This window comes from Canis lupus, chromosome 7 (assembly GCF_011100685.1).
Source record: "Canis lupus familiaris isolate Mischka breed German Shepherd chromosome 7, alternate assembly UU_Cfam_GSD_1.0, whole genome shotgun sequence".
NCBI lineage: Eukaryota > Metazoa > Chordata > Mammalia > Carnivora > Canidae > Canis > Canis lupus.
Genome location: NC_049228.1, coordinates 54,424,728 through 54,446,718, shown reverse-complemented (window position 1 = coordinate 54,446,718; position 21,991 = coordinate 54,424,728). Strand labels below are relative to the sequence as shown.

General features: G+C 38.7%; 1 protein-coding gene and 1 long non-coding RNA gene across 2 annotated transcripts in view; one reads left to right on the top strand and one right to left on the bottom strand.

Annotated features, from left to right (window-relative positions):
- Positions 1-21,991, top strand: part of GALNT1 (polypeptide N-acetylgalactosaminyltransferase 1) — a 120,870-nt gene that overhangs the window by 33,705 nt on the left and 65,174 nt on the right. The window contains exon 2 of the mRNA XM_038543499.1: positions 8,738-8,792. The gene's annotated coding sequence lies outside the window, so the exon portion shown is untranslated. The remainder of the gene's footprint in view (positions 1-8,737; positions 8,793-21,991) is intronic.
- On the bottom strand, positions 2,527-11,066 carry LOC102155439. Its single transcript, XR_005362510.1, has 2 exons — positions 10,935-11,066; positions 2,527-2,990 (listed from the first exon to the last, which is right to left on the bottom strand). It is a non-coding gene; the product is annotated as an uncharacterized LOC102155439 (long non-coding RNA).

Here is a 21,991-nt window from a genome sequence, read left to right as displayed (position 1 = left end):
TGTATTTCAGAAGATTCTAACATATATAAAAGTAAAAGAAATAGTAAAATGAGTCCCCTTAAACCTGTATCCATCTCCCATACTCGGTGAAGGTAAGATTTGCCATAGGTGCTTCACCTTTTTTTTTTTTTTTTTTAAAGATTTTATTTATTTATTCATGAGATACAGAGAGAGGCAGAGACATAGGCAGAGGGAGAAGCAGGAAGCAGGCTCTCTTTGGAGAGCTTGATGCTGGACTCAATCTCAGGACCCCAGAACCCTGACCTGAGCTGAAGGCAGATGCTCAACCATTGAGCCACCTAGGTGTCCTGATGCTTCACCTCTTAATTCCCTCCACCCCTGTCTCCCAAGCACAGGTATTTGAAAGTAATACAAGACATCATGTCATTTTATCTCTAACATTCTTCAGTGTGGCTCTTTCAAAAATGAAAACATTTTTTCAAATGTAGCCATAATGCTGTTATTCCTGATAAAACTAACAATAATAATTCCTTAGTATCATCTAATACCAGTGGGTAGTCAGATTTCCCCAATGGGCCCCAAAAAGTCTCAATTGGTTTATACATTCAGGAGTCAAATCCACACATTACATTTGATTTTTATGGGGGGGAACCCCACAACTCTTTTATGGAGAAATAGAAAAATACCTAAGTTTTTAATATTTCTCTTCCTTTCTCCTTTGCTCTTTTTAAAATAACTCTCCCTCCAGATTAAGGTTCTTTATCATAAAACCATGAACTTTGGTATATCAGGTAAAGCTTTTATCTTCCCCTTTAAGACTGCTTTGCTGTTCTTTTTTTGGTAATCAAACACTTCATGTATATAGGGCAGTACTACAGTTAACAGCACAGCAAAATGCAAAACTGAAAGTTATAGTTAAATTTAACTGTTCTCTGCAGTGCTGTTAGTACTTGTCATTAAAGCGGTAAAATTATTTTACATTAATTAAAAAGTATATGCTCTTCGATAATGTTTAAATGTATCTTAACTATTTTAGTTATTCCTCTTGAATTTATAGTTCTAAGAAGGAAGCTACATCGAGGCTGTAACATAGTATGTGTGTTTGAAAAAAATCTGTGAACGTAGTAAGTTCTCTAAATCTGAAATGGAGAAAGGTCATCTGCAGAAAAAATTCTTAGTTTTTATTACTAATAAAGTAAAACATGTGCAGCTGTTTAGTGTAAGTAGGAAGGAGAGAGAACCCAAGTATTTAGAGGTTTTTGCAGAATACAATTTTGAGAATTCAGTGGAATTGAAAAAAATGCAGAAGAAATATTTTGAGTTTTTGATATGAATATAGCAGGATTCTTTCAGGGATTTAAAAAAATTTTTTCCTGTTAACTTTCTATTACCTCCTCCTCCTCCTCCTTCCTCCTTCTCCTTCCCCTTCCTCCTCCTTCCTCCTCCTTTCTTCTTTTTTTTAGATTTATTTATTCAAGAGAGAGACAGAGAAAGGCAGAGCCATAGGCAGAAGGAGAAGCAGGCTCCCTGCGGAGAGCCGGATGTGGGACTCAATCCCAGGACCCTGGGACCACGACCCCAGCCAAAGGCAGGCATAACCAACTGAGCCACTTAGGCACGCCCTTTTCTATTACATTCCTTTTTTTTTTTTTTTTTAGAAGTTTGGTTATCTTTTTTTTTTTTTAATTTTTTTATTTATTTATGGTAGTCAGAGAGAGAGAGAGAGAGAGAGAGAGGCAGAGACATAGGCAGAGGGAGAAGCAGGCTCCATGCACCGGGAGCCCGACGTGGGATTCCATCCCGGGTCTCCAGGATCGCGCCCTGGGCCAAAGGCAGGCGCTAAACCGCTGCGCCACCCAGGGATCCCCCTTTTCTATTACATTCTTAAATGTAAACATCCTAATTGCAGTGGATTTTTGTTTTTGGTTCTGAGATCAGGAAGCAAATCCTATTATCTGCCCCCAAAGGGCTAAAAAAAATTCCAGGAAAGGCTCTTGGGATGATATGGCCTAGTAAGCATCTCAGCTAGTATCCTTGCAGAAGCCATCTGATTCTGCCAGATTGAGGGAGTGAGGCAGAGAAGAGTTATTCACAGAAACCAAAAGCAAGGGTCCAGAGAGTCGAGTAAGATCAGCAGGAGAGAATGCAGAGCAACCACTAACCTTATAAGCTAAGAAACAAAATTAAGTGGCATTAGGGAGAAACCAAATAAGTGAGAAATCAAATTAGGAAAAAAAAAATCCACAAAAATGAATGTACCACATTGCTGACTAGCTAAGGAAAGAAGATGAAGAGTATGTTTTGCACTGCGTGGTATCTTTGAGAAGTCATGACTTACTAGATCATTATCTTTCTGTAACAGACCAATAAGTGAACAAGAGTTTTTGTTTTTGTTTCTTTTGTTCTTTTTTACCGGATAACTATTTCAAACCATTATCTTGGGCCAAAATCTAGAATCTGCCTTCATTCCAAACTTGTGTTTTCATCTGGTCTGTTGAGCAAATTTTAAAACCTTTTAGGTCCCTAAGGTCATTTGAGTTAATATACAAGTAACATCAGACAGTGTTGTAGGTGAAGTAGTAGAGAACTTTCCTGTTTGCAATTGTACAAGGCAAGTTTCATCTGAAGGTACTATTGTCCTGTGATATTTTTGCTGCTTATATGATTCAGTTGTGGAGACAGAAAACTATGGCAGTGAGCTCTGGGGAATGCATGGAGAAGGAAAAATAGGGAAAAGGGAATGACAACAGAGATTTCCATTTAGTCTGCAAATTGTTTTTGGTTTTTCTCATCCCTAGTCTAGAGCCAAGAGACTGTGGGATTGTTTGTTATCCAAACCGGCGGTAGCAGTGCTGGTGGCAATAGTATAGTAGCTGTCTGCTCTCTCCAAGTGTGGTTGGCCTGTTTCTAGTGAATTCTTTATCCACTTTGGTTGGCCACCTCATAAAGTGTATGTGTTGCCTTTGTATTTTTTCTTGATCTGTGGGCCAGCGACATCTGTGGTTAACATTTGGGAATCTGTTTCAAATCTGGGAAGTGAAAGAAAGATTTTTTTCTTAATAAAAAATTGAAAATATATAGGAAAGTACAGTAGCAGAATCTGCCTTTCCCTTATGTCTTTTTTCCCCCAATTTTCTTCTTTATCAATTAAAAATCCTCTCTAAAGCACCTTTTTTGGGGAGGATCTACACCCCTCCTTCCCCCCTCCCCCCCCGAAAGATGCTTTTAAAGAGGACTTTTTTCCTCTTTAAAAGAGAAAGTTGTGTGGCAACTGTGTAGTCCTCAAGGGCTAGACGTCTGTCTTTCTGCTTTGCAGTCCTTAGCTTGAGGCTCTCTTTCTCAAGGTCATCTCATGGTTGCTGAGAAGGCCCTTGCATCCCTCATGTACTTATCCTAGGCAGGAAGATAAGAAAGGAGTAAGGGCAAAGGGCCCATGTCCCTGTGAAGTCCTTTCCCATAGCCCCACCCAGTGATTTCTGATATTATCTTATTGGCTACCTTAACCTGCTGGGCAGGCCAAGATGTGTAAATTGCCACTCTTAGTAATAGAGCAGTTTGATTTGTAAGACAACAGGAAAACAGGAATTTGGTGAAGAACTAGCGGTCTGCCACAATTTAGAACTTTTATATTAAAAAAGTTCCTGTATTATGGATGTCCTTCCCTTCCTCCTTAGAACTATCCATAATGTGAATTTGGTATATTATATTCCTGCATATTATTCTGGCTTTACAGTATATGTTTGTGTCTATGAATAATGTCTTATTTTAATATGCTTTAAAACTGTGGAACATACTATACATATCCTGCACATACTGCTTTTTTTCATTCAACAACGTTTATCCATATTGATGTGCATAGTTCTAGTTTAATTTTAACTACCATGTATTTTTCTGTTACACAGTCTCCATTTTCTTCTTGCTATACATTTAGCTTTTTACCTTTTTCTACTGTAAACAACGCTGTAGTCTTTGTATAAGTCATCTTATATGTGTGAGAGTCTCTCCAGGGTAGGTTCCTAAAGTGGAATTACTGAATAATGGGGTAGTGCTTATTTCAGCTGTTGTAGGTATTGCTGGATTGCTCTCCAAAGTAGCTGTGGCAGATTATTACACTTGGAGCAATATTGTATGAGTGTCCCATTTCTTTATTCCTTACTAACAACACTTGTGTTTTGCCAGTTTGATGAGGTCAAATTCATTTTCCTGTATACTACTGAAGTTCAGCATTTTTTCATATGTTCATTGGCTATATACATTTCTTTGCCTCTGATTTACCCATTCTTTTTTAAAGATTTTATTTATTTATTCATAAGAGACACAGAGAGAGGGGGGCAGAGACACAGGCAGAGGGAGAAGCAGGCTCCATGCAGGGAGCCCGATGTAGGACTTGATCCTGGGACTCCAGGATCATGCCCTGGACCGGAGGCAGGTGCTAAACCGCTGAGCTACCCAGGGATCCCTGATTTACCCATTCTGTGCCATTTTTCACTTGTGTGTTGAGTTGGAAAAGTTTGTTTTTAAAAAGGTTTTTAAATTTTATTTGACAGTGTGCATAAGCTGGCAGGAGGAGTGCCCTGACTTGGAAAAGTTTTTCAATACATTCTGATATTGTTTCTTGATTATTTCCCCTAGTCTTCGATTTCTCATTTGACTATCCACGATGTCATCTGGTTATATTTAAAAAATTAATTTTCGGAGCACCTGGATGGCTCAGTTGGTTACGCATCTGCCTTCAGCTCATGTCATGATCCTGGGGTCTTGGGATAGAGTTCCGGTAATAGGGCTCCCTGCTCAGTGGGAGCCTGGCTTCTTCTCCCTCCCCCTCTGCTGCTACCTCTGGTTGTGCTCTCTCACTCTGTCAAATAAATAAATAAAATCTTTAAAAAAAAATTTCATGTAGTAGAAATTACTTTTTCCTTTATGGTTTGTATTTTGAGTATTAAATTCTTACCTGAAGATATGAAGATATTTGCCTATATTTTAAAGTTTTAGAACTGTATATCCTTAAATCTTTAATTCTCTTGAACTTGTTCTTTTGTATGGTGTGAGGTAGGAATCTTATCTTATTTTTACATGTGGATGAACATTTATTAAACGGCTCATCTTTTTCACCCTGATTTGTAGTGCCACCTCTGTCATATATCAAGTGCATATTCACGTGGATCTGATTCTGCACTCTCCATTCTGTTTTATTGGTTCTTTAGTCTGTCTCTGCCAGTGTATCACACTGACTTAATTACTGTAGCTTGATATATGGTAGACAGTTTTTTCACCCTGTTCAAAATTTTACTGGCTACCATGGCTATGCTCTTCCATGTGATTTTAGCCTACTTTTAAAGTCCTGTAAAAAAATTACATTGAGTTTTTTGAGTGGAACTATATTAAGTATATAGATTAACAGAATTTATTTCTTTAACAGACCATATTTGAGAATGCTGCTCTTTTTATTTTTTTAAAGATATTTCTAAGCAATTTTCTAGTTATTGGCAAAAAGAATTTATCGAATTTTGCATGTTGAACTTGTGTCCAGCAATCTTACTAAAAGTTCCCATTGTCCTTATTGTCTTGGGTTTTTCTATCATTTTCTTTTTTGTTGTTTTTCTTCTTTCAATTCTTAAATCTTTTGTTTCATTTCTTTGTTTTATTCTTTTGGGTAGGATTTCTAGTACATTGTTGGCAGTAAGAAGTGATAGAAGACATTTTTATCCTTTTACTATATTTATTTATTTTTAAAGATTTTATTTATTTATTCATGAGAGACACAGGGAGAGAGAGGCAGAGACACAGGCAGAGGGAGAAGCAGGCTCCACGCAGGGGCCTGACGTGGGACTCAATCCTGGGTCTCCAGGATCAGGCCCTGGGCTGAAGGCGGCACTAAACCGCTGAGCCACCCGGGCTGCCCCTTTTTACTAACTTTAAAGAGAATGCTTCTAACACCTTACCAGGAACTGTTTTGTTTACTGTAGATGTGGGGCAGATATCCTTTATCAGGTTAACAAAGTTTATTATTAATTTTAATCTCCTGGGATTTTTCTTTTCTTTTTCTTTTATTTTTTATTTTTTAAAGATTTTATTTATTTATTCATGAGAGACAGAGACTGAGAGAGAGAGAGAGAGAGAGAGAGAAGCAGAGATATAGGCTGAAGGAGAAGCAGGGTCCATGCAGGAAGCCCGATCTGGGACGGGATCCCACGACTCTGGGATCACGCCCTGAGCTGGAAGGCAGAAGGCAGCCACTCAACTGATGAGCCACCCACGTGTCTCGAGATTAATGTTTTTGTGTGGGCTGACACAATATCCATTCTTCATCTCATGGATAAAGGAGTATTTTTTACTTTTAAGTCTTATTATTTAAGAAATACATTTTGTAAGGCAATAAGTACTGTAGGTAATGATTCCTCTGATGGATCTGGGGAAAGTCAGTTGAATACCTTCTGGGAAGGATTCTAGATGCTATGAAGAACATTCGTGATTCATAGGAAGAGGTCAAATTATCAACATTAACAGGAAGAAGTTAGTTCTAGCCCAGAAATTTATTTGATTCATTTTATTACAATATTCACTTGATCATGGTAGTCTGGTTACTGAACCCACAGTATCTTCAAGATATGCCTGTATTCTCTTTTCTCTAATGTGTTAAACCTGTCAAGTGAATTTTGCATTTCAGACTTCTTATTTTTGTGTTCTGCATCATCCTGTATGGTTGCTTTTTATACTTTGTATTTATCTGATGAGTTACCTCTCTTCATTTATTATTAAATTCTTGAAGACATCTGTGGTAGCTGCTTTATAGTCCTTATCTAATTCCAATATCTGGGTAAACTGTGTCCAATATATATTGACTTTTTGATCATAGTCATGTTTTCTTTTTTTTTTTTTAAGATTTTATTTATTCGTGAATACACACACACACACACACACACACACAGAGGCAGAGACACAGGCAGAAGGAGAAGCAGGCTCCATGCAGGTAGCCTGACGTGGGACTTGATCCCAGGACTCCAGGATCATGCCCTGGGCCGAAGACAGGAGCTAAACTGCTGAGCCACCCAGGGATTCCATAGTCATGTTTTCTTGTTTATTTTCATGTCTAGTAATTTTTTATTGTATACCAAATGTTGTAAATATGTTTTTGTGACCCATTAAATGTATTTTCTCCCTAAGAGTGTTGATTCTTTGTTGTTCTAGCAGATAGTTAACTGGCTGGACTTAAATTCTCTGCTTCTACTGCATTGGGCAACGCCTGATAACTTGCTCAGTTCTTTCAGCCATTTAGCTGTTGCTTTTCTTTGGGGGCCTCTGAAGTCTCCTGTGTTGTTGTATTCAGGGCTCAGCTAAAGGGTTGTGGTAGAGTTTACATATATAAATATATCTAGGATTTTCTTCCTTACTTTCCACTTGCTCTACTAGTCTTATTCTTCATCTCCTGATGCCACAAGCCAATATTAGTATGACTTCCTTCTTGAGTTTCACCTGTGCTACACAATGCAGAGTGGTCTCTGCCCCCAGGCAAGCAGCTATAAAAAGGCAAGTCTCACCTAGTATAGTTATCCTGTTTCAAGGGTTGCCTTCTCTTTTCTGTCTTTTGGTTGCTATCCAGTGCTTTTCTAATTTTTTTAAATTTATTTTTTTGAAGTTTTTATATGAATTCCAGTTAGTTGGCAGTATAATAATTAGTTTCAGGTGTATAATATAGTGACTACACCCGGTGCTCATCACAAGTGCCTTCCGTAATCCCCATTACCTATTTCACCTATCCAGTGCTCTTTATTTATTTTTTAAAGATTTTTTTAATTTATTCATGAGAGACACACGGAGAGAGAGAGGCAGAGACACAGGCAGAGGGAGAAGCAGGCTCCATGCAGGGAGCCCAACGTGGGACTCAATCCCGGGTCTCCAGGATCACACCCCAGGCTGAAGACGGCACTAAATTCCTGAGCCACCGGGGTTGCCCTATCCAGTGCTCTTTAATAGTAGTTTTTACATTTTGGCCACAATTTATAATTGTTGTTAGTGGGAGGATTAGTCCAGTATAAGTTGTTTCTCTTTTATGTGTGTCTTTCATGATTTCATTTTTTTAAAGGCTTTTTTTTTTTAAGAGCAGTTTTAGGTTTACATTAAGATTGAGAGGAAGGTAGAGTTCCCATATGCCTCCTGCCCCCACACATACATACCTCCCCCATTATAAGTATAGTTTCTCCTTTAGCACCTCTAAGAGAGCCTGACTTTTCCTAAATGTGCTCAACAGTTTTCCCCTTGTGTCCTATTGGTTGAGGTTTGGTCACTTGGGCCAGCAAGAGGAATAGAACTGTCATGGCTAGTTTGAATGAATAATGAAGAGGTAGTCTAGCAGAGAATGATTAGTTGAATTCATTTGGGGTCTAATGGAGCTAAACTTGGGTGGAAGTGGGATAAGGAATAAGCAGTACCTGCTGCAGATGCTATCTCTGTGTCTGGCTTTCTCGCCTGGAAAGTTAATATACAGGTAGATTTCTAAGAGGAGGAATGATACTTTATAGTATTTTCACTGATCTTGATGTTGGATCTCAGTAATATTTACTTGACATTAACTGAACACCTATTGTATGCAAGATTTGGGGGAAATACCTATTATGTGCCAGTGCTCAGCATTGGAGAAATAGCTAAATAAGACATGGGTTTTGCCTCAGGTATGGTTGACCTAAAGTCCAGTGGAATAGGGTGGCTGAAGTGATAAGGGCGGGAAGATAGAGTTATTCTGTAATAATCTGATTTTAGGAAATTTATTTTTCAACAGGAAATGTGGGACATGTGGATTTGGGATATGAATTCATTTGAAAAACCACTTTGGGGTAAGTTGATAGCTGGGAGCGAATGGCTTCAGGGTTGCACTTCTCTTGACCTTGGGGTTTGCATTTACAGCTATGTAGGTTTCATGCTATTGTTGATTGTACTTTATGCCTCATATATACGTAAGTGATTGATTTATACTAAAATCCCAATTTAGTTATTTGAGAAATGTAACCATCAAGCATAGTCCCAGTACTAATTAATCAATGCATTCATAGCTCATTAGGGATGTCAATTTGAAGACTAGATAAATATCAGATTTAGAAATAAAAAGTTTCTTATTTCATAGGGTTTAACCTGCTTGAGCTCACCCAATAATCCTGTCATGTGGGCTTGAAATCAGCTATCCATCAGTGTTGAAGATTCAGGGTTAAAGTTTACCTCTGGAGGCACCTGAGTGGCTCAGTCGGTTAAGTGTCTGACTTTGGCACAGGGTGTGATCCAGAAGTCCTGGGATAGAGCCCACATGGGGCTCCCTGCTGATCAGGGAAGCTGCTTCTCCCTCTGCCCCTCACCCTGCTAATGTGCTTGCGTGCTTGCGCGCTGTCTCTCAAATAAATAAATACATACATACATACATACATACATACATACATACATACATCTTTTTTTAAAAAAAGTTTGCCTCTGAACTTTTTTTTTTTTTAAACAATACTCTGGCAGTTTGAATAATTGTTGCATCAGTGCATAAAAGTTCCTGATTTTCATCTAAGAAAAGTTCCTAAGTTTCATCTAAGAAAGTGCCTCTAGAACTGCTATTCAGTATTTACTGTGTGCTGTGATGTATAAGTGATGTGCATTACCTCATTTAATTTAGTGAAATGGGACTGTAATTTGGGCATATTTTTTCAAAGGAATAAAGAGCCCCAGGTTATGCAAATTAAGAGTAACATTGCTAGGATTGCTTGGCCTAGTCAGTGTTGGAATTGAAATTGGAATCCAAATTTAAATTTCAGCAGTTGGCCTAACTGGAATACTACTCTCTTTCTCTCTCTCTCTTTTTTTAAAGATTTTATTTATTCTTGAGAGACACAGAGAGAGAGGCAGAGACACAGGCTGAGGGAGAAGCAGGCCCCACCACAGGGAGCCGGATGGGATTGGATGGTGGGATGGGAATTATACCTGAACCGAAGGCAGACAGTCAACCACTGAGCCTCCCAGGCATCCCTTACTTCTCTTTTAATATGCTGATTGTGTTGGGCGTTCCCAAGGCGACCCCAGGTTTAGTGATTGGCTAGGACTCACAGGATTCAGCATAAGTCATAATAACAGCTAAGACTTACTACAGTAAAAGGTTACAAAACCGAATTGGCAAAGGGAAAAAGTACATGGGGTGAAGTCTGGAGGAAACCAGGCACACACTTCTAAGAACCTCTCCCAGTGGAGTCACACATGATATGCTCTAGCAGTGAATTCTGATAATATATGTGAAGTGTTATCAGCTGGGGAAATTCTTTAGACTCCGTGCCATTGTCTTTATTGGGGCTATTCATGGTGGCACACTCTGCCTAGGATGCACCAAAATTTCAGTCTCCCAGAAGGAAAAATAGGTGTTTTGCACAAACCATATTGTTTGTACAAATAGTTTAGGCACAGTTAGGTACATTTATCATTTAAATAAGTTTTATATCAGTGTAGGGAATTGTTTATTATTCAAGTTTCCAGATGCCAGTCAGGGCCAACCTTGCAACCAAGCCTTTCTAGGGATAGTAATATTGAGCCTGGTGTGTTAACTTTTATCCTGTACATTGATTTATTTAAGCAGATTGTGATTATGATCATTTAGCTTCTGAGAAATAATAAGAGAAGTACATAATATGGCAAACCAAGTGCTTGAATGGTGTTCATGGCGGGGGGTTCCCATGACTGTATTAATATATGGTTTTAGATTTTTCTTGGAAGGACTCCTCCAACTTAACATAATGTTCTACTCCTGGCTAAGGTTTATTAACAGCAAAGGATGCAGTACAGGAATAGCAGGAAAAAGCTATATACAGGTGACTGCTAGGAAGATCAGATACAAATGTTCATCTTTCCTCTATGAGGGATCACATGGACATGATTTTCTGTGGCCAGTATACTGGTGACTAAAACGTAGGACCCCAACCAGATACCAGGTGCACATCATAAATCTTGATACTTACTTTAAACAATGCTGACAGCCTGATAGATCCTGATCCACTGCCTCTAACATCCTTACCCAGTGACTGAACATTCCAGGAGTTTAGTTCTCAGAGTTTGGCCAGGGGTCATTGCCATGGCTCCAGGCATTCCCTGCCCCCATCCCCCAACCCCCAGAGTAGCAAGGACTCAGTAAAACAGACTTGCTGTGTTAACTCTTTCTTCACAGTATCCTACATGAAATAATGTTGCCTTTGTTAAATATAGCATTTAATGCTGATACATTCTTTAGAATATGATATTCTAAACTTAGAAAAAATAATTGACAGTAAATATAGTTCCTAAATTTCACTTCTCTTAGAATTCTTTAATTCTTTTTACTTCTTTTAGATTCTTTTAGGGATTTGTATAATGGTGACTTCTCGATTTACCATTTATGTCCACAACTATTTGTGTTATATATGTTAAAGAAGAGTATAGGAATATGATTTTAAACAGTTAAATTAAGATATTACAAAATTAACTTTCACTCAGTGAAGGTCTTCCCTGTGAACATGATAAGGATGTCTTTTTTATGGAATTTGCAGATGCACAGAAATACCAGTTTTGCAGAAAAAAAATAACCTGTAGCTTAAAAATTGGCTGATTCTACGATTTGAAACCAGTCTTTATTACTTTATCTGTTGCCATTTGAAACCTGTATTGTGTTGTGCAAAAAAGACAAAGTAGATAGGGAAAGTTCCATGCTTAAAAATGAGAAGTTCTGAGTTAATGAAGTTATTAGGTTTCTTTGTTGCAGAACTTCACAGCACCTTTAGAGCAGTAATATATAATATTATCTCAGGGCATATAGAGTATATACATTTCCCTAACATACTTGACCATGGAATTTATTTAGTAAGAACTGGCAAGTATGGGTCTTGCAATTAGGGTTCTTGAGAACAAAATAGAAGAACAGCAAGCAGGAAGCCATTAAAGAGTTAGGTAAAGGAAAGACAGAAATAAAACCGCTATAGAAAAAAAATTAAGACCTTGTTGCAGAAAAATTTAGTAAAAAGTTTCGTATAAGATACTGCCTTCTGGTAAAACCTATTTAGAAACTTCCCTATCTGTATGTCTTTTTCCTGCCAGGTTTCCTGAGTTGATGTTTCTCTTTTGTAATGTGAATGGTGCATCTCTTAGATTGTTTAACAGTGTGGTAAAGGGCTCCAATGGTGTGGATCATTGCCTTCAGTCTTGCACCTTCTAGGTACCTGACATGGTATCAAGAACATTAGTTGGCCAAGACTCAGTAAATACCAGATAGCCTGGAATGAACTGTGACTCTAAAATACTGAAACTTTTTTTTTTTAAAGGAACAACAGTATAGTAGACATAAAGGGTGCTGTACATTTAATGATGATGTCATTTTGTAAGATATTTTTGGAATTTTTCTTTTCTCTTTTTAAACACTTTTTAAGAATTTATTTATTTTAGAGAGAGATGGACACAGAGAAAGTGTGTGCGCCAGTGGGGGGAGGGAAAGGGACAAGCAGACTCCCTGCTGAGCGCAGAGCCCCACGGGGGGAGGGGGTTGGGGGGGTGGCCTCAATCTCCTGACCTTGAGGTCCTGACCTGAGCTGAAACCAAGGAGGCTTAACTGACTGAGCCACTCAGGTGCCCCTGGAATTTTTCTCTTAAATGGCTCTTGAGTTGAACTCCTCATCTCCAGCTTTTTTATGATTTATATCACTTTTTAAAAAGATTTCTATCATTTTTAAATTTATTTTCTCAGAACAGTAGAATTGTTCCACCATATACATGTAAACTTTTAACTACTAGATTTCTTTTTTCAGTAGGTGGAATATCATTCTCAGTAGTTAGGCTTGTTATAGCAAAGGAAGGCTAGTTGGTCAAAAGTAGCCAAGGCCTTCCTCAAGAAGGAATGCAAGGTGAGAAGACTTCTTTAGCATGTATCAAGAATTATTAGAAAGTTGTAAGAAAGACAGCAGTGTGGTGTAAGGGTAGATGGACCAGTGGAAGAGAGCACAGAACCCTGGAAACCTGGTATATGGCAAAGTTTGCATTGCACACCTTCCATACATTGTACCAGGACAGTTGGTTATCCACATGGAAGAAAGTGACATTGAATCTCTTCTTAAACTTGAAAAGGTAAAACTTAAAAAATTTTAGACATTATTTTTAATGATTTCTAGATAAGAATTTCTTATGACATAGAAAATGTAAGCCACAAAAGACACCTGTTATTAAGAAGACAAGCTGTAAACTGGGAAAAGATTCTTGCAGTACATGTAACTAACACAAGATTAGAATCCGGACTGCACAAAAATATTCACAAACTAGTAGGAAAAAGGCAGAACAACCCACTGAAACAGTAGTGGACTAGACTTCATAGGCACGTTAGAGAAGAGGAAATGGAGTAACCGATAATGTCCAAGACAGTGGGGAAATACAAATCAAAACTATATTAAGATACTAACTACACACTCACCGGATTGTTAAAAAATAAGGAAGTATGACATCAATAAGTATTGCCAGGGATATAACACATCCAGAGTGCTCATTTTGCTTACTGTTTTGCTTCAACCACCTTGGAAAACAAATTGGTCATATTTAGTCATATTTGAAATAGTCATATTTGCATACCATATGACCTAATACCCTTATATGTGTACTCTAGATCAGGGGTTGGTGTGACAACTCATGAGTTAAAAAAGGTTTTTAACATTTTGAAATGGTGAGATAAAAAATTGTGTAATTTGTAACATGCAAATTATACGAAATGCAAATTTCAGTGTCCATAAAAAAAGTTCTGTTGCAATACTGTCATACCTGTTTCTGTATCATTTATATAAAGCTACTTTTGTGGCATAGTACCAGAGATGAATGGTTACACCACAGATCTTCTGTCTTGCAAAGCCTAAAATATTTACCATCTTGCCCTTTGCTGAACCACTCTTGCCTTGCACCCCTTACTTCTGCATGTGTGTGCCAGGAAACATATTTAGGAATGTTCATAATAGTACTGTTGATAATGATAGAAGCCTAGAAAGAACCACATATCCATTAAGCATAAAATGGATAAATTGTGGTATGCTATGCCAGTGGAATACTATTGAGTAGTAAAAACAAATTGACTGTAACTGCATGCAACGTATGGATGGGTCTCAGGAATTCAGATTTTTCCATTTATAAGTAGTTCAGAAACAGACAAATGTAAAGAAGGCATTGCTAAGGATACTAGCGAAGTAAAACTGTCAGGAGAAGAGAGAATGGTAAGTTTGGAATAAAAATTGCCTTTGAGGAGCTGAGGAAGAGATTTTTTTTTTTTTTTTTTTTAAGATTTTATTTAAGAGACACAGAGAGAGAGAGGGAGTCAGAGACATAGGCAAAGGGAGAAGCAGGCTCCATGCAGGGAGCCTGACGTGGGACTCGATCCCAGGTCTCCAGGATCAGGCCCTGGGCTGAAGGCAGCGCTAAACCGCTGAGCCACCCAGGGTGCCCAGGAAGAGATGGTATTGGAAAGGGAACTTTAAAGATTATATTCTTTTTTTTTTTTCGGTTTAAGGATTATATTCTTAAACTGGGTGATGGATATATAATACATGTGCGTTGTGTTGTGATTCTTTGTTTCAGTGATGTGTCTTCTATATACTTTTGACATTTGATGTATTTTTGTAATTTGGAGCACTAAAAGGTATCTTTTCAAGTAGTATAGTTTGCCTCATAATGTGCAGTTGTTTATAACTAGTGGATATATCTAGTTCCTCTAGAAAGGGAACCTCAGCAGTAGACCAGAACCTGCTTGATTTCACCTATAGGTCTCCTCCTCTTTCCTCCCCTCTCCCAACACCCCAAGTGTTCTGGTTGTGTTAGGAACTCTCCTAAGCAGAAAAGGGGATTAATAGAAGGATTGCTGCTGTTTGCAGAAGCTAAGGAAGAGTCAGGGACTTGGTCACCCTCAGGACCCTTTGCCTCTTGTTCTGTATGCTTCTATTTGGGTTCATTCTCTTGGACTGCAGGTGGGCTTTCTCCATGTGTTGGGCAGTGTAGCTGACTGCACAGCCACATGCATAGCCTCCAGCTCTGTGACTTGAGAAGCCAAGGGGTGAGGTTCTGTGGTTGGCCTGACCAGGTCACTTGATTGCCTTCTGGCCAGGTGGCTGGTCCTGTTTACCAGGAAAAACCTTTAGGGGGGGGCAAGGAGAGCAAGGGTCAGGATCATGAACCAGGAAGCCCTCTCGGTTTGTGTCTATTTTATGCCTGTTCTTTACGTGTAAATCAATATATGGAATTTGATACAGCTTTGTAAATATCAAGGCTAGTTTGAAATGACCCTTGAGACATTTTATGTTGCTAGGGCATGAAATTTATTAGTAGTTGGGGGTGGAAGAGGGGTTAGAAATGTCTGTTGAGGGCAGCCCTGATGGCCCAGCGGTTTGGTGCCGCCTTCAGCCCAGGGTATGATCCTGGAGACCTGGGATCGAGTCCCACGTCAGGCTCCCTGCATGGAACCTGCTTCTCCCTCTGCCTCTCTCTCTCTCTCTCTCTCTCTCTCTCTTTCTCTCTCTCTCTCTCTCTGTCATGAATAAATAAATAAAATCTCAAAAAAAAAAAAGAAGAAATGTCTGTTGAACATATCACTTAAAAGAAAAATCAAAATACAGCATCACCACAAAGATCTCTTTTACTACCCCTTTATAGTCACAGTCATTTCTTTTCTTCCTGACAAGGACATTTAAGACATTAAAATATTTGAGTCAAAATAGACATTATCTAAACTTTAAGACATATCTGCTGTATTCCAAATGACTGGAGGACACTTAAACAATTGGCAATAGTGTTTAACTGGGATGAGGGTTTATAGGTGGTTTTGTATCTTTTCTTTTACTTTTTTGTGTTTGCCAAGTTCTTTGAGCATATATTACTTTATAATTAGGAAAAATACTAACTTTTAAAGAAATTGCTAGAAGTTAAGTCATTTATCACCTTGTAGATTGACATTCTATTCAGGATACTGGTAAATTTTATAGGAGCCTGTACTCTGAGTACATATGATAAACATGTTTCCCCAACGTCTGAACTTGGAGAACTTGCAATAACACCTGGGAAACAATTAGAGAAAGAGAATATCCAAATTTATATGGAATGTACACATCATTTTGTATATAATTTTTAGACTAGTTCTTAACTAATTTTTGTTAAATATTCAGAGTATGCTGATATCTAAAACTTGGTTCATGTTTTGGCTGGTGAATGAGTCTTCTCAGTGCCAAATTTTAGTAAGTAATCACTTGACAACTCATAGACAGTGGGAGAAATGTTGGCCTAAACACTTCACTGTAAATGGAAACTATAGAATTAAAAATTAAAGGACTAGAGCCATACTTACCTTAGCCAGTAGGTAATAGGCCAGAATAGTTGCGACTTTGTTTTGACAACTTTGGCTTCAGTTATTATCTGTTCATAGATTTACTTTTGTTACTGGTATAAGGTAGGATCTAAATTTATTTTTTACTGTATGGAAAGCCATTTGTCCACATATCAGTTTTCTGCTCTGATTTGTAGTAGCACCTGTCCAGTTTTCTGTACATGTATGGGTTTGTTTTAGAGAACCACATGATTTTAGATTCTTCTGTTTTATTATAAATCCAGTCCTAATAAGCTTCCTTTGTGTTTTAATTAGAATTGTATTAAATTTATATATTAATTTTGGAAAGAGGCTATTAATTTTTTTTCTGAACATAATATATCTAGCCATTAGTCAATTCTCTAAAATTATATCCTTCAATAAAGCTCCACAACTTTTTCTGTGTCTTGCACATATTTTGTTAAAGTTTTTTTTTTTTTTTAAGATTTTATTTATTTATATGAGAGAGAGACAGCAAGAGAGCACACAAGTGGGGGGAGTTGGGGGGGTTGGGGGAGCAGCGGAGGAGGAGAAGTAGGCTCTGTGCAACGGGGAGCCCAGTGTGGGGCTGGATCACAGGGATCATGACCCAAGTTAAAGGCGACACTTGGGGCAACCCCTGGTGGCTCAGTGGTTTAGCGCCGCCTTCAGCCCAGGGCCTGATTCTGGAGACCCGGATCGAGTCCCACGTGGGGCTCCCTGCATGGAGCCTGCTTCTCCCTCTGCCTGTGTCTCTGCCTCTCTCTCTCTCTCTCTCTTTCTCTCTGCTTCTCATGAATAAGTAAATAAAATTTTAAAAAGAAAAAAGTATGTTTATTGTAGGTTAAAGAATTTTCTTTCTAGACCTTTTTTGTTACTGAAGTCCTATATTGATGAATAATGAATTACTTCCAAAGTTAATGGCCTTAAACAATAGACATTTATTATCTTGTATTTTCTTTGGGTCAGGAATGCAGGAGCAGCTTAGCAGGGTGGTATTGATTCAGGATCTTTCTGGATGTTGCAGTCAGAATGTCAGCAGAAGCTGTAGCCCTCTGAAGGGTTGATTGGGATTGCTTCCAAAGGAGTTCACTTACATGCCTGGCATACAGTTTGTTGGCAGGCTTCAGTTTCTTACCGTGTGGACCTCTTTATAGGGATGCTTGAGTATCCTTCTGAATTGGTGCTGGTTTTCCCCAGAGTGTGATCTGAGAGAGAGCTAGGAGGAAGAGTGTTTTTTTTTCTTTTTTTGTTTAAAAATTATTTAAAAAAAAAATTACTTATTTATTTATTTGAGAGAGAGAGCATGCGTGTGCGTGCACAAGCGGCGGGGGGCGGGGGGGGGGCAGAAGGGAGAAGAGGCAGAGGGAGAGGAAGAAGCAGACTCTCCTCTGAGCAGGGAGCCTGATGCAAGACTTGATCCTGAGGACCCTAGGATCAGGACCTGAGCTGAAGGTAGCTGCTTCACCTTCTGAGCCATCCAGGTACCCTGGAGGAAGTGCCTTGAAATCACACATTCTTACTTCCACTATATTGATTAGGAGCAAGTCACCAAGTCCAGCGCCATGCTAGGAGGGAGATTACACTCCACAAAAATTATTTTGCATATTGAGTTTTTAAAGTCTGTCTGCCCCGACAATGTTGCATAGGAGCAAGGGCTTCTGTCTGTATATCTTTACCTTAGACTTCTCCTTTGGGCCCCAAACTTTTGTATCCTTGGCTGTGGCTAATCTCTCTTCTTTTGTTTTCTTCCCCCCCAATCTCTCTTCTTGAAGGTGTCAGAGTTACTTCCTACCTAACATACCCAAAGTGAAACTTAAGTTTCTTCCCATCTTGCTTCTTCCTTCCTTCCAAAAATCTGTCCTTTTTTATTGGTCCCTGTTTCTGTGACTGGAACCATTCTGCAACCAGTGGTATAAGCCAAGATTTCCTCCTCTTTCCCCTTATCTGTTTTGTCCTTAAATCCTGTTGAGTTTGTCCCTGAAAACCTCTTGAATTTGCCCACTCTTAACCAGCTCCAGCTTTATCTCATGTCACAACTTCCTCTTCTTTTGTCTTTGATTCCCTGACCTTTCAGTGTTGGGCTCCTTCCTACTACAGAGCCCTTACTTCTCACTGCCCCCAATGCTTATTTTCCCCTCAAATCATGTCTTCCTCAGGGAAGCCTTTCTGACAAAGTCTGATCTTTGTAATATTTATATTGCTTTGTACTTCCCTTCAAAGCAGGTATCACTAGTGAAGTTTTATATATGTGTGACTGACTAACGCCTGCTTTCCTGGAGCCAACTATAAATTTCATAAGGGCAGGGGGTGTGCGTTCTATTCATTTTTTAAAAAATATTTTATTTATTTATTCATGAGAGACAGGCAGAGGGAGAATCAGGCTCCATGCAAGGAGTCCAATGTGGGACTCGATCCTGGGACCCCAGGATCGCACCCTGAGCCGAAGGCAGACCCTCAACCACTGAGCCACCCAGGCGTTCCCTGTTTATTTTTTTATTCTGTACATTTGACACATTCCCTGTATTTACTGAGTTTGTGTGAATGAATATGTTGATTATAGGTCTGATTGAGAAATAAACAGAATATATAACTAGTAAATAAAATAATTTAGCCTATCCTTACGAAGTCTTAGTTTTTCTGGCAGAAGTTCCAGCTACAAATTAAATGAATAGATCTATTGCAAAGTCCTGTCTCTCCTACCTCTGTTGGGTCAGTATGATGCAGAGTTAGTGATCCTAGGTGCTGAGGGTACTGTGTTCTTGTGAGAGAGAAGGTAAACACTGTATGTACCCAGAAGTGTAAATCTTTAGGTCCAAGAGAATGAAGCTTCCATTTTCTCCTAAAGGTACCTATTGTCAAGTTGTCTTCTTAGGCTTGAAATTTCCAGAGAGCCTTGGTTAGGAGTTTGAGGGCTAGGAGAAGATTATTCTTTAGCCCTAGAAAATGCTGATTGATCTTTGGAGGAACTTGGCAGTATGACATGGGGATAGAATCAGAAGTTTACTGATATAAGTGATCATTATACTGTGACATAAATTCTGATATAACTTTATTTTTAAAGATTTTATTTATTTATTCATGAGAGACACAGGGAGAGAGAGGCAGAGACACAGAGGGAGAAGCAGGCTCCTTGCAGGGAGCCCAATGTGGGACTCAATCCCAGGACTCTAGGATCATACCCTGGGCCAAAGGCAAGTGCCAAACCATTGAGTCACTCAGGGATCCCCTGATTTTATAACTCTTTTTTTTTTTTTTAAGATTTATTTATTTATTTATGATAGAGAGAGAGAGAAAGAGGCAGAGACACAGGAGGAGGGAGAAGCAGGCTCCATGCTGGGAGCCCGATGTGTGGGACTCGATCCCGGGACTCCAGGATCACGCCCTGGGCCAAAGGCAGGCGCTAAACCGCTGAGCCACCTAGGGATCCCTGATTTTATAACTCTTAAAATAAAAGTTAACTTTTAAAATAAAGTAGGCAGTCAAATGCATTTCAAATGGAAGGTTTTTGTTTTTTAAAGATGTAATCCATTTATTTGACAGAGCTAGAGAGCACAAGTTGGGGGGAATGGCAGAGGGAGAGGGAGAAGCAGGCTTCTGGTTGAGCAGGGAGTCTGATGTGCGACTCGATTCCAGGACCTGGGGATCATGACCTTTGCCAATGGACTGAGCCACCCAGTCACCCCCTCAAATGGAAGATTTTAATCTATTATTTTTAGGACAAAATTCTGAGCTTTATGTGACTTCTGACATAAATTCTCGTGTGTGTCATTTAAGGAAATGTACACCATTTGTCTCCTAAAATCAGCATTGTTTCTTTGCAATATTCCCTCATATTTATTTATTTATAAGGGGATTGAGGTTGAATTTATTGAAACTTACCCTTTTAGATGTAGTTTTATAAGTCTGGACAAATGGACAGAATTGTCTGACCACCAGCACAGGCAAGGATATGGAATGTTTTCATTATCACCAGTTCTTTCACACCCTCTTCTGGGCAGTTCTCAGTTTCCTCCACAGTTCCTGGCAACCACTGATTGATTTCTGTCCCCATAGTTTTGCTTTTGCCAGATTGTTCTATAAAGGGAATCATGCAAGTATACTGTATATATAGCGCTTTGTGACTACTTTCAGTTAGCATAATGTTTTTGAGATTCATCCATATTATTACATATATATCAAGAGTTTGTTCTTTTTTTGTTGCTGGGTTAGTATCTCAGTGTTCAGTGTACTATCCTTTGTTTATCCATTCACCAGGTTTGGACATTTGGATTGTTTCCAGATTTTGATGATTACGATTAAGCTGCTATAAAGATTTGCATACAGGTCTTTATGTAGACATATATTTTCCTTTCTCTTAAGTAAATAGCTAGGAATGAAATTGCAGATTATTGTGGGGAGAAACTACCAAATTTGTTTTCCAAAGAGGCTGTCCCATTTTGCACTTCCACTGGCAACATGTTACAGTTACAATTACGGCAAATCCTAGTTCACACTTGGTATTTTTCTTTTTCCCTAAAGCCATATAGATTGACACGTAGTGGTGTTTCATTGTGGTCTCAAATAGCAGTTCCCTAAAAGGTAATGATGTTGAACATCTTTCCATGTGCTCATTTGCCATCTGTATTACTTTTTTGATGACAAGACTATTCAAACCTCTTGCTTCTTTTATTGGATTGGGTTTTTTAAATTGTATTTTGAGAGTTCTTTATATATTCTGGATACAAGTCATTTATCACATATGTAATTTGTATTTTCACCCAGTCTGTGACCTGTTTTTTATTTTCTTAATAGTTGTCTTTTGAAGAAGATTTTTTTTAAAAAGATTTTATTTATTTATTTATGAGAGAGAGAGAGAGAGAGAGAGAGGGGCAGAGACACAGGCAGAGGGAGAAGCAGGCTACACACAGGGAGCCCAGTACGGGACCCAGTCCTGGACCCCGGGATCACAACATGAGCCAAAGGCAGACGCTCAACTGCTGAGCCACCGAGGCGTCCCTGAAGAAGGTTTAATTGTGGAGTCCAGTTAATCAATCTTATGATTTGTGGTTTTTGTTTTGTTATGTTCTCAGAAACTTTGCCTAACCCAAGGTCTCAAAGACTTTTTGCCTCTCCTTTATCTATCCTCCTTTCTGCCTACACCTCCTACTTCCTCCATACTCCTTTTCTCCCAAACATGTAGATACCCACTGCATTTGATCTAAAATTTTTGAATCTAATTGTTCTGCCTTGGAAAAATTAAATAGGAATGAATACAAAGTAATAGACACTTGCATTGAAGTAATGCATTAAAAATAACAATCAGCAGATTTTTGAGAACATAAAATTTGAATTTCAGATGCTGTACTAGCAGTCCCATTGTTTACTTTGCCAGTGTCCAGAAGAGGTAGCTTTTCATGTAAAGTAGCTCAAAATTTATATTTATCTAGCTTTTCTGGAGAGAACTATTGTTTCATGATACTGTGCACTATAATGTTTCTGATTTTCCCCTCACCCTAGTTGCCATAGTCATCAGTAGTTGCTCACCACACGTGACGTGGTATCAGATATTTAGTAAGTACAATTTTGAGGCAAGAAAATGACAGTAACATATATCCTTGTTCACTGTGCAGTCAGGGAATGTTGGTTTGATGAAAGGAGGAGTATAGGCAAGAGAGCAAGGTCCCAGAAAGAGCAGAGCACAGATAATAC